Source organism: Lissotriton vulgaris, unplaced genomic scaffold (assembly GCF_964263255.1).
Source record: "Lissotriton vulgaris unplaced genomic scaffold, aLisVul1.2 SCAFFOLD_3476, whole genome shotgun sequence".
NCBI classification, from domain to species: domain Eukaryota; kingdom Metazoa; phylum Chordata; class Amphibia; order Caudata; family Salamandridae; genus Lissotriton; species Lissotriton vulgaris.
Window position 1 is genome coordinate 210,001 of NW_028246471.1, and position 10,654 is coordinate 220,654.

Consider the following 10,654-nt stretch of genomic DNA (forward strand, 5'->3'; position numbering starts at 1 on the left):
GAGGGGATCTGGAGACCAAATGGCCGAGGGGATCCCAGAGACCAGATGGCCGAGGGGATCCCAGAGACCAGATGGCCGGGCACGAAAGTCAAGCCAGCCTGTGTCACTCTGTGCCCCAACGAAAAAGTGAGCTGGCGCCAGGGAACGGGCGGGTTGGGGACCGGAGGCCCAGGGCCTAGCACCCGACCCGGGGCGCGGACGGGCCCCTGGACCCAGCCGGGGCTCCCAAGCCCCGAGGCGCAGGGGAAGCCTCCCCGGGCCCTCCGGACCCCGTCCCGGGCACCCTGCCACGCAGCAGGACCAAGGACAGAGCCCGGGATGGGGAGGCCGCCCTCCCCGGGCCCTCAGGGGCCCCGGCCGGAGCTGCTGAACTCAGCCGAGCGAGGGGAGGCTCCCCGGGCACGACGGAAACCCGTCCTGGTCCTTTGGCAGTGCGGCAGGCCGGGGGACCGGGCCCAGGGCCGTGGCACCCGACCCGGGGCCCGGCCGGGCCCCTGGACCCATCTGGGAGCCCGGAGGCGCAGAGACCTCCCCGGGCCCTCCCGGACCCCATCCAGGGCTTCCTGCCACGCGGCAGGCCCGGGAACGGACCCGGGGCTGGGGCAACATCCTGGCCCACCCATGCTGCCGGCTAAGGACCGCTAGGCCGAGAGGGGTCCCAGAGTACCTTGTCCCTAGTAATCCGGAGGAAGGCTACCCCGCTTTCTGGGAACAAGTGCGCACCGTGAGGCTCCGGGGACCCTAGGCGCAAACGTGCCCGACCTCCTGGAGCCCTGGCTGGGATCCGGGAGGCGAATGGCACCTTATAGGGACTTCCAGGGAAGTTTGGCCATCTGGTCGCCCCCATCGGAAAGCATTGCGTGCGACCAGATGCCCGAGCGGTACCGTGCGACCAGATGGCCGGGATCGAAAGTGCTTCACACCCCGAGCCTTCGTGGTAGGGCTCCTGCCTGCCTGCCTGCCTGCCTCCGTCCGTCCGCGGCGGACGGGAAAGACCATCCGCCATCCTAATTTACCCTAGGCTTAACGGGTCACCCTTAACATAGCCAGGACGATGGGACCGATTATGATGGCGGACGGGAAATACCGTCCGCGGTGGCAACGGACAGGAAAGACCATCTGCAGGGTGGACGCGAAAGTGAAGGCCCGTCCCGGGCACTCGGCCATGCAGTGTAGAAGTGAGGCTCAATGGTTAGCGAGTCAGACCCTGATGCAGAGGTCTAGCCCGGGACCAGGGTTCGATTCCCCGCCTCGGCGGGTCTTGGGCTCAAAATCCCACGGAACTGATAATTTTCGCCTCAGTGCCTATTCCAATCATGGAGTCCCACTCACCAGCCTGGGAGGGGTGTCCTGCCTTCCCCTGATTCAGAATCACCAGACCACACGGAGGTCTGACTGACCCTCTCCCTAGTAATCCGGAGGAAAATTACCCTCTTTTCTTTTAATCCGTGCACATGAGGTGACAGAGGGGACCCAAGGCGCGAAAGTACCCGACCTCCTGGAGCCCTCGCTGGGATCGGGGAGGCAACTGGCACCTCATCGGGACTTCCAGGGAACCCCGGCCACCTGGTCGCCCCATTGGAAAGCATTGCGTGAGACCAGATGGCTGGGATCGAAAGTGCTTCCCACCCCGAGCCTTCGCGGTAGGGCTCCTGCCTGCCTGCCCACGCAAGGCAGGGCTCCGGGACCCCGGCTGGGCCTCAGGCGCGGGGTGGACCACCGGAGCTCTCAGGCCCGGACGCCCGAAGGGAGGACTGCCCGGGACCCGCGGGCCCCGTCCTGGGCACTCTGATCTGCCGCCGGCGCCGGGGATCGAACCGTGATTCCCCAGATGGGGATATCCCAAAAATCCGGCCTGGGAGGTGCTCGCCAGGACCAGGGTTGGAGACCCCTGTCCTAAAGAAAGTGATATAGTGCTTAAATTTAAATCTCCTGGTGGGTGGAGAGCTTTTTGGGAACACCACAGAAGGAAGATAACCTTACTTAATTGTAGAAGTGTAATAGTATTTATATACACGGGAACAAAATGCAGAATGTTACACCTCCGCCATTTTCCTTGGCCACCCCAGGAGAGCCAGCATTAAAATGAACAAATGATGCAGCTTGGGAGTGATTGAGCCTGTGGAAGCCACTGAATGGTTGGCAGCCAAAAAAGGGGATGGAGCTGTGCAGTTATGCATAGATCTCAGAGCACTTAACAGAGAGGTCATTGTGGACAAACATCCCCTTCCTAACATCTCTCAAATGATGCGTAGATTAGCCGGTGCCAAGGTTTTTTCTACTCTAGACCTAGCCTCAGCTTACTATCAAGTCAGGCTGCACCCAGAGTCACAAGACCTGACGGCGTTCATTACGCCCATGTGGGCCTACAAGTTCAAGCGTATGCCTTTTGGACTTGTATCGGCCGCTGCGGTCTTTCATAGGATCATGAGCAACCTTCTAAAAGGTATTCCGGGTGTGCTATGCTACCAGGATGATGTTCTGATCCATGCAGAAGATAGCACACAACATGAAGACAGACTCAGACAAGTCCTGATGAGGTTCCAAGAGCAAGGTCTTACTGTAAGAAAGGAGAAATGTAGATTTGGAGGCTCTGAGTTAGAATTTCTAGAGCATAAAGTAACAGCAGAGGGTATACTTCCAAAAACAAAGCTGCAGAACACTATTCTTAACCTCACCCCACCTAGAAGCAAAGAGTAAATCAAATCCTTTATGGGTATGATTGAATTCTACAGTAAATTTGTTCAGAACTTTGCCAGACGTACCTATCAGATTTGCAGTCTGCTAAGAAAAGGTATACCTTTTGACTGGAGTGAATCATGCCAGAGGGAGTTTGAAGACACTAAGAAGGCATTGGCTGGGGCACCCAACCTCAAAGCCTTTGTTCCAGGCAGAAGAACAATCATAACTACTGACGCCAGCTCAAATGGATTGGGTGCGCTTCTCGTTCCCTACGCCAGGCAGAGTTCAACTATTCAGTGATCGAGAAAGGCTCTGGCTGTATTTTGGGCTATCAACAAATTTAGAGACTTTGTCTGGGGAACTAAGTTTGACGTAAGGACCGACCATAAACCCCTCGTGGAAGTCCTTACTAAGAAAGTGTTAGATGCTATCTCCAGTAGAATTGGGAGGTGGGCGGTGAGCCTACAAGAATACACCTTTGGTGTCGAGTATGTACCTGGAGTGAGGAACTTGGCTGCAGACTGTCTCTCGCGTCTTGTGGGGGAAACCCTAGTTGGGGCTAACGATGGTGGTAGGCAGGTTGAGGAGGATAATGAGATGCTGAATAAGAATGTGTGCATCATCACCCAAGGGGCAGTGGATGAAGCACGTTGGAAGGATGATTTGGGAGCAGAGAGTGTGTGAGAAGACCAAGGGTGGCTGGGCAGACCTAGACAAGCGAGAAGAGTCTCTCAGACCATACTGGATGGTTAAAGATGAACTCTCGGTTATGGATAATTATCTATTCCATGGTACACGGTTGGTTCCTCCTGAAACTTTGTGAGAGGTTTTGGTCAACTTAGCTCATGAGGGCCATCTCGGCGTCACCAAGACCAAACAGAGGTTACGTCTAGACTGTTGGTGGCCAAACTTGGATTTAGAGGTTGAGAGGAAAATAAGAGAGTGTGTCCCATGTGCATCCAGCGACAAGATCCTTAAACAAAATGCACCTCCCATGCTTTGCAGGTCACCACTGGAGGGAACGTGGGCTGATGTAGCTCTTGATATAGTTGGCACATTGGCAGGAGAAAATCAAACTCCATACATACTGGTACTCGTGGACCTATACTCCAGGTGGCCCGAGTTAAAGTATGTCTCAGAGATCACTACCAAATCAGTCATTGAATTCCTACTGGAGGTGTTCCTTCGGGAAGGCTTACCCAGCAGCATTCTGACAGATAATGGGGTGCAGCTCTGCTCAAAAGCAATGAGGGAGTTCCTCGAATGTAATGGGATTAAACACAAGTTATGTGCTCTCTACCATCCAGAGAGCAACGGGATGGTCGAAAGATTTAACAGAACTATCAATGAAAGTATCCAGTAGCCAGGGCAAGTGGTTTGTTCTGGAAAGATGAGGTTGTGAAGCGTCTAGAGGCTTACAGGTTAACCCCTCACCAAACCACTAACATGATGCCTTTTGAGCTATTGAGAGCTAGAAAGCCTAACTGGATGAAATGGTACAAGGGGAGGACTGCACTTACAGAAGAGATGCAATGGAGAGACAAGGAATAGAAGGCCATGGCTGATAGGAAGGTGAGGTTTGATAAAACACATGCAGTGAAGGATGTCCAGTTCAAGGTGGGTGACCTGGTCAAAGTCAAAGCTCCTACGGGTAGAGCGAGCTGGTCAGAGTTCACAGAGCCCATGCATATTGTCAAGTTATTTAGAAATGCAATTAAAACTCAAGATGGGAGAATTTGGAATCTGGGAAGAGAGGTGAGATGCACTGCTCCTACAGCAGTCATGAACACCTCAAATGGAGGAGAGGTTGATATTCCAGGTGCTGCTATTCCTTTTGAGCCTGCTAACACTGTTCAGGCCAATACCCACCGCAGGGTGAGTGGCAGAGTTGTTTGTCGTCCAAAATATTTAGAGCACTATGTTGACAAGTAATTTGTGTCTCTAATTGTCTCCCCTTCTACATCTCCCCCCCCCCCTTGGATACCTTTAATTGTAAAGGAGGGGGATGTGTGGTATCCTCTGTTTCAGGGGATGATTGTCATAGTATACTCACCCCCCTCCTCTTTCCGGGTGTTGGTTCTTACCCTTGTGACATGCTGTAGAATGTCACTGCCCCGAGTGTTCTATGTCGAGCTCCCTGCGTGGAGACAGCAGTGACACCTTTTGAATGACTGCTGTGGCTGGGGTTCTTTCCCCTTTTTCTTAGAATAAATCAACACTGTTTAAACACGAGCGCTTCCTGTGATTCCAGTACCTTCTGTGTGATCAACTTTTTTACAGTTGGCCCTTCTGCGGCCCAGCTTGTTCAGTACAGTTCTGATGCCAGTTCAGCCTTCGAAACAGAGTGGGAGCATCATCAAGATCCCGTGGTTCAACAACTCCCAAAGATTTCGACCATAAGTATGGTCACTGCCGAGTCACAACCCACAGCTGCACACCGACCCGATGGGCAGGCAGAGCGCTGGCCCAGTGGGGGTCAGGTATCAATCTAAGTGACTCACCAACAGCCAGCTGGTCCACCACTCCCTTCAGCCATGGTCGACTCCAACAAAAGGTTTCAGAGCAGACACTGCTCCCTTTTCCAGCCGTAATGGCCCTGCAAAAGCTGTGGTCTTCCATGAGCCAAGGGACTGCCCAACTTCTGCATTGAGGGTGATGCTCAAAACAGCAACAAAACAGACCTCCGCAATGAAGTTGACTTTAAAGTCGTCCTTGGCACCAAAGACCTCGACACTGAAGACTACATTGACCCCAAAAATCTAAATAGCGATGAAAATGCCATCAACAGCTCCCTATCCGCCAGGTGCTGTAGACATTGGATGCTCGTCAAAAGCTGCTTTTCATTCATCCACAAACTGGCAAAATCTCCATCATGTTGCCACTGTAGCCACAAGAGACCCTGCCAAGGAAGTGGATGTTTTCTTTTGAGGAGTAACTTATCTTGAAGTCCACAACTCCTCAAGGGGCAAAAGAATAAGGGCTTGGGCAATAGCCTCTGATCGATGTTGTCATCATCCTCCTCCTTCCTTACTAACACCATCATATGTACCACCTCCTCCAGCTTCACTAGAGCAGTAACAACACTCCTCTTATAGAGAGGACAGCTCATTAAATCCAGGGGATCCCTATGAGGCCCCCTTTGATCCTGAACCCTGGTATGCCCTGTGGGATGACTATGATGACCCCCCTCACGCCCCTCTTTTACCCCCCTCCCGCTGCCCCGGGTGTACAGATCTCTGTCTGGCAAACCTTACCCACCTGATGACACTACCTCGTACGTTAAGGTTATTAAAAGGATACTGCTTTTCGTAAAGTAGACAACACCCTCTCCAGTTCCTCCCCATGCTGAAAGGGATGCTCAAACAAAGCCCAAGATCTTCAAAGAACCGCTCATGGCTCTGTCATGAAGAAAAATACAACCCCTCATGTAGTCACCCGCCCTACATCCTCTGCCACGTTCTGCCAGACTTCCTTGTGGTCCACTCTATGCAGAAACATGCCCAGCCTCCTGACAATGAGAGTGAAAAGTTCAATGAAGCAGGCAAGAGGGTGGCAGCACAATCAGCCACACTGGTGCATTGCCTACTCTGTTGGCCTTCTCTCCTGGTATGACAGTGCATTGGGATGAGATTGACTAAATCCTCCAACAGCTCCCTGAGGAGTATCTAGCGCATGGACAAGACCTTACTGAAGGCAAAACCATCTCACATGCCACCATTTGCTGCATTCTTGATGCAGCCGACACGGCAGCTAGGGGTGTTAATACTAGCATCTTGGTCAGGCATCAGACCTGGCTTTGTCACTGTTTTTAAGCCTGAACTACAACAGCATCTTCCAATAGGCAGGCCTATTGTTTCTTCGATAGGTAGCACTCTAGAACATGTTTCTAAATATGTTGATCATTTTCTATGTGAATATGTTACTAATTTGCCTTCACATGTGAGAGATAGCAAAGATTTCCTTATAAAACTTAAAGAAATCCGAAACTACAGATTTAATGATAACGCTAGATGTGAATTTGTTATACATGATTATTGATCATATGCAAGGGATTGCAGCATGTCACCACTATCTTAAGACTAGATCTATAAAATACCTGGAACACACAAAAATTATACTCAAAATGATACATCTATGTCTCACGAATAATATTTTTATGTTCGATGGGACTATTATAAACAGATCCTTGGCACGGCTATGGGCACATGTTTTGCCTTGCCAATTTGTTCTTGGTTAAATGGGAGGAGGACCTTAGAACTGACCCCACCCTCACTGCATTTTTGTGGCGAAGTCAAACTTTGGCTTCGCTATATTGATGATTTGTTTATAATTTGGACTGACACTGAGGAAAAAGCCATGGAATTTGTTGATAAACTCAATTCAAATGAGCTTAATATCAACCTGACTAGCAAAATGAGTAGAATATCCATTGAGTTTCTAGATCTTCTAATAGAACCGAAAGAAGGTAACCTAGAAACCAGTTTGTTTCGTAAAACGACTGCAGGGAACACCTTGCTTCATGCTCTCAGTAGCCACCCGGATACTCTCAAGTGGAGCATCCCCTACGGTGAGCTATTGAGAGCAAGAAGTAACTGTAGTACCGAACCTGCCTTTGCAAATGAAAAAGAGAGCATGCTCCAAAGATTTAGAGAAAGAGAATATCCAGCCTGGGTTCTTCAAAAAGCAATGAACATGGTGAATCTCATTGATTGTGTTAAAATCTTGACCAATGTAGATGAAACCGATACCAATACTGACTAAACTAGTAGGGTTATTCTTACCTATTATGAGAATTCAGGACAAATACAGAAGATACTGGCCTGCAAGTGGGAAATACTTACCAGCGATCCCATAATTGGTCAATCTCTTCATCATAGACCTAGGATAACGTACAGAAAAGGCCATAACCTTAGGGATATTCTTGTACGTAATGACATAACATCAAAAACGACGGTTAACAATTTAAATCTAAAAGGTTTCTATCCATGTGGCCACTGCAAGGCCTGCCAAAATAGCAGCTCTAGGAAAACAGTGGCTATCCCCGGATAGTGTAAACCTAAAAACATTGAACAGTTTTTAACTTGCAGTACTATATATTGTGTCTGTTTTATTTTGTCCATGCAAATTATGGTATGTAGGGAGCACAGTGTGTATGGCCAAAAAGAGAGTTCTTGAGCACATGTGCGCTATCAACAAACGAGATCCTAACTACCCTATTGCTAGACATTTTAAGCTCTCTCTCATTCATCTAACAGTATGATGTTTGGCTTTTTTGTGATCGAACAAGTACACACTGGTCCAAGAGGAGGGAATAGAACTTTGATCCTAAGGAAACGTGAGTCGAAATGGATCCTGGAACTTGAGACCAAATTTCCGAAAGGTCACAATTTGGATGAGGAATTAAGTACACATTTGTATAATGAATAATGATGAGTTTATGATAATAATGGAATAGATGCCTGAATATCAATATCCTCCAGTACACTCTTGTTCGGGTTTTTGTATCAGGGGCTATACACTTGAGAAACCTACTGCTAGTAACTAATTTTTAGTAATGTATCTTGCTATGTGTTCATGTTAGAATCTGAAGTTATTCTTAAATTGATTGTATGATTACATATGTAATTGGTGTTATATTGTCATCATTCTTTTAAACTAAGTATTTTGGGTAATTGTGCATTCCCCTTTTTTCGTACACAGGATAGAAAAGACCTTCCATGGTGCAGAATATCTGCCACTTGGTTTACTCTAACCTTTCTTTTCTCCATATCTTTTGGGTCCCCACGTTAAGATAAGATTTGCTCTTTATTATTTACTATTTTCTTCTTGTATTGCACTTCACTTTTCTGAGTTCTTGTATTTAAGTTTTCACTTTATGCATTCTCTGGTCTAAAGAAAGTCACATAGTATGAACTATGACAATCTGCTACAGTAATTAGGTTTTTGTGTCACCACTATGGTGAAAAAATACTTGAGACAACACTATTGGCATTAATGACTATTATGTATTTATACATATGATGTATGTCAGCTGAGATGTAAACTGTAAGGCTATTACTTTGCCTCTTTGGGATTATTGTCTTATAACAATTAGGCACTATGCCACGAATAGAAATTGCAAAATATCTCACTATGAGGAATCCACTCGATATTTTTACACTAGGACACAAGATTGTCTGTCCACCTCGGCTGATTAAAGTTTGTTGAGGAAAAAAACGTACTCTAAAAAACTTACTCTAAATAACGATTGAACACAAATACAAATATACAATCATATGATGCATAATATGTAACACGGTAACTTAGTGTATCGTATTGGGGAAATGCAGTATTGGCTGAATGTATTAGCAAACGCATGTGCGCCAGTACCTATCGCGAGCAAAGATGACTAAACACATACCGTCATATACCGAAAATACAGAGACTCTGTATACAAACTATGATAAATGCATTTATGTTAGGTGCCAATGAATTTGTTAATACAATGTATTTGTATACACTAGTTAAGCCTATGAAAGCTACATTCCAATATGGCTGCCATTGTAACATACTAAACAGACTGTAGCAGGACGTCATCTATTGCAATGAACCTTATGTAAAGACTTCCTTTCATGCCGGTATACTTTGTGTGATCAAGTCAGTTTCACTGACAAAACGCGTCACGGCGAATTAAAACTTTGATATTACTGGGAGTGCTTCTTTGAGAAGAATTGGTGGAAACAAAAATCACCGGGGGACCTGCCCGGTTTTACTTGCCACTCGTCTATGGTACACGGACCCCGGCAACAGGATCGAGTGTGGAGTATATATTTGTGTGTATATATATATATAAATATATATATATATATATATTTAAAAAACAATCTCAGCTTTCTCTCGCCTGGAGCCCAGTCCTGGATACCGTCGGCGCAGAAGAAGAGAGGGAGGAGACCCAAATGCAGGTGAGCAGTGTTTTTATTCAATAAGGAAAACGGCACACCTCAGCATAACGATTCGGCCTTCACAGAGGCCTTGGTCACATGACGCATGCAAGGGAGGAGGCAACATTTAAAGTGCAAATGCTATTCAAAATGTAAAGCCATTAGAGGACTATGGTCACATGTAAAGTGCTCTCAATGATGGACATAGACAACATTTTAGCGTTTGCTACTACTTACATTCCGGGATAATCCCTTATGTAGTTTGTAATAAACATTTTCGCAATGTGCAAGATATCAATAAAGTGCAAATGCAAAGTGCTATCGGCATTATACATAAGAAAACTCTCATCTCGGGATAATCCCTTAAAAGGTTTGAAAAGTGCAAACTCGGCAATGTGCAAAACGTCAGAAAAAGTGCAAATAGTGTCATGTAAACATTTGGGGTATCAATAAATAACAATCTTATTTATCATCTACAATACAGTGTTAAAATCAAAGTGTAAAATATATATATAAATACATAAATAGTTGATATATATACACTAACTATACACTATGTACACTGGATGAGATATCAGGTAGTCCGTATACTTTGATGCATAAATGCATTAGCTAGTCCCTGAGATCGCAGCATCCTGACTCAAATATAACTATTGCACAAGCCCGCAGTTTGTCTGTGTCCTAAGGGGAAATAGAGAAGAGAGGAGATATCCTTTTCTGAACCGTCCAAGAATATCGCAGCCTCTCTTCTCATTCACCTATGTTGAGATATGCACACATCATTTAACAATCGCAAATTAGCATTTGACGTGAAAGTGAGTAGTGTAAATCAATTTTTTACTTTTTCTATCATTTTATCTAGTTTTTTTGTATTTTTACCTTCGATTCTTTTTCTCATTTTGAGTAGTACTTAGCGTTTGTTGAACAGTCATGTAGCCTAAGCCTAGGCTACACTACACAACTAGGCCATGTGCAACCCTAGACATGCACAGGACATAAGATAATTTGGAAGTATCATATTACCATGTCTAGTTAGACTCCAGGACAACCAA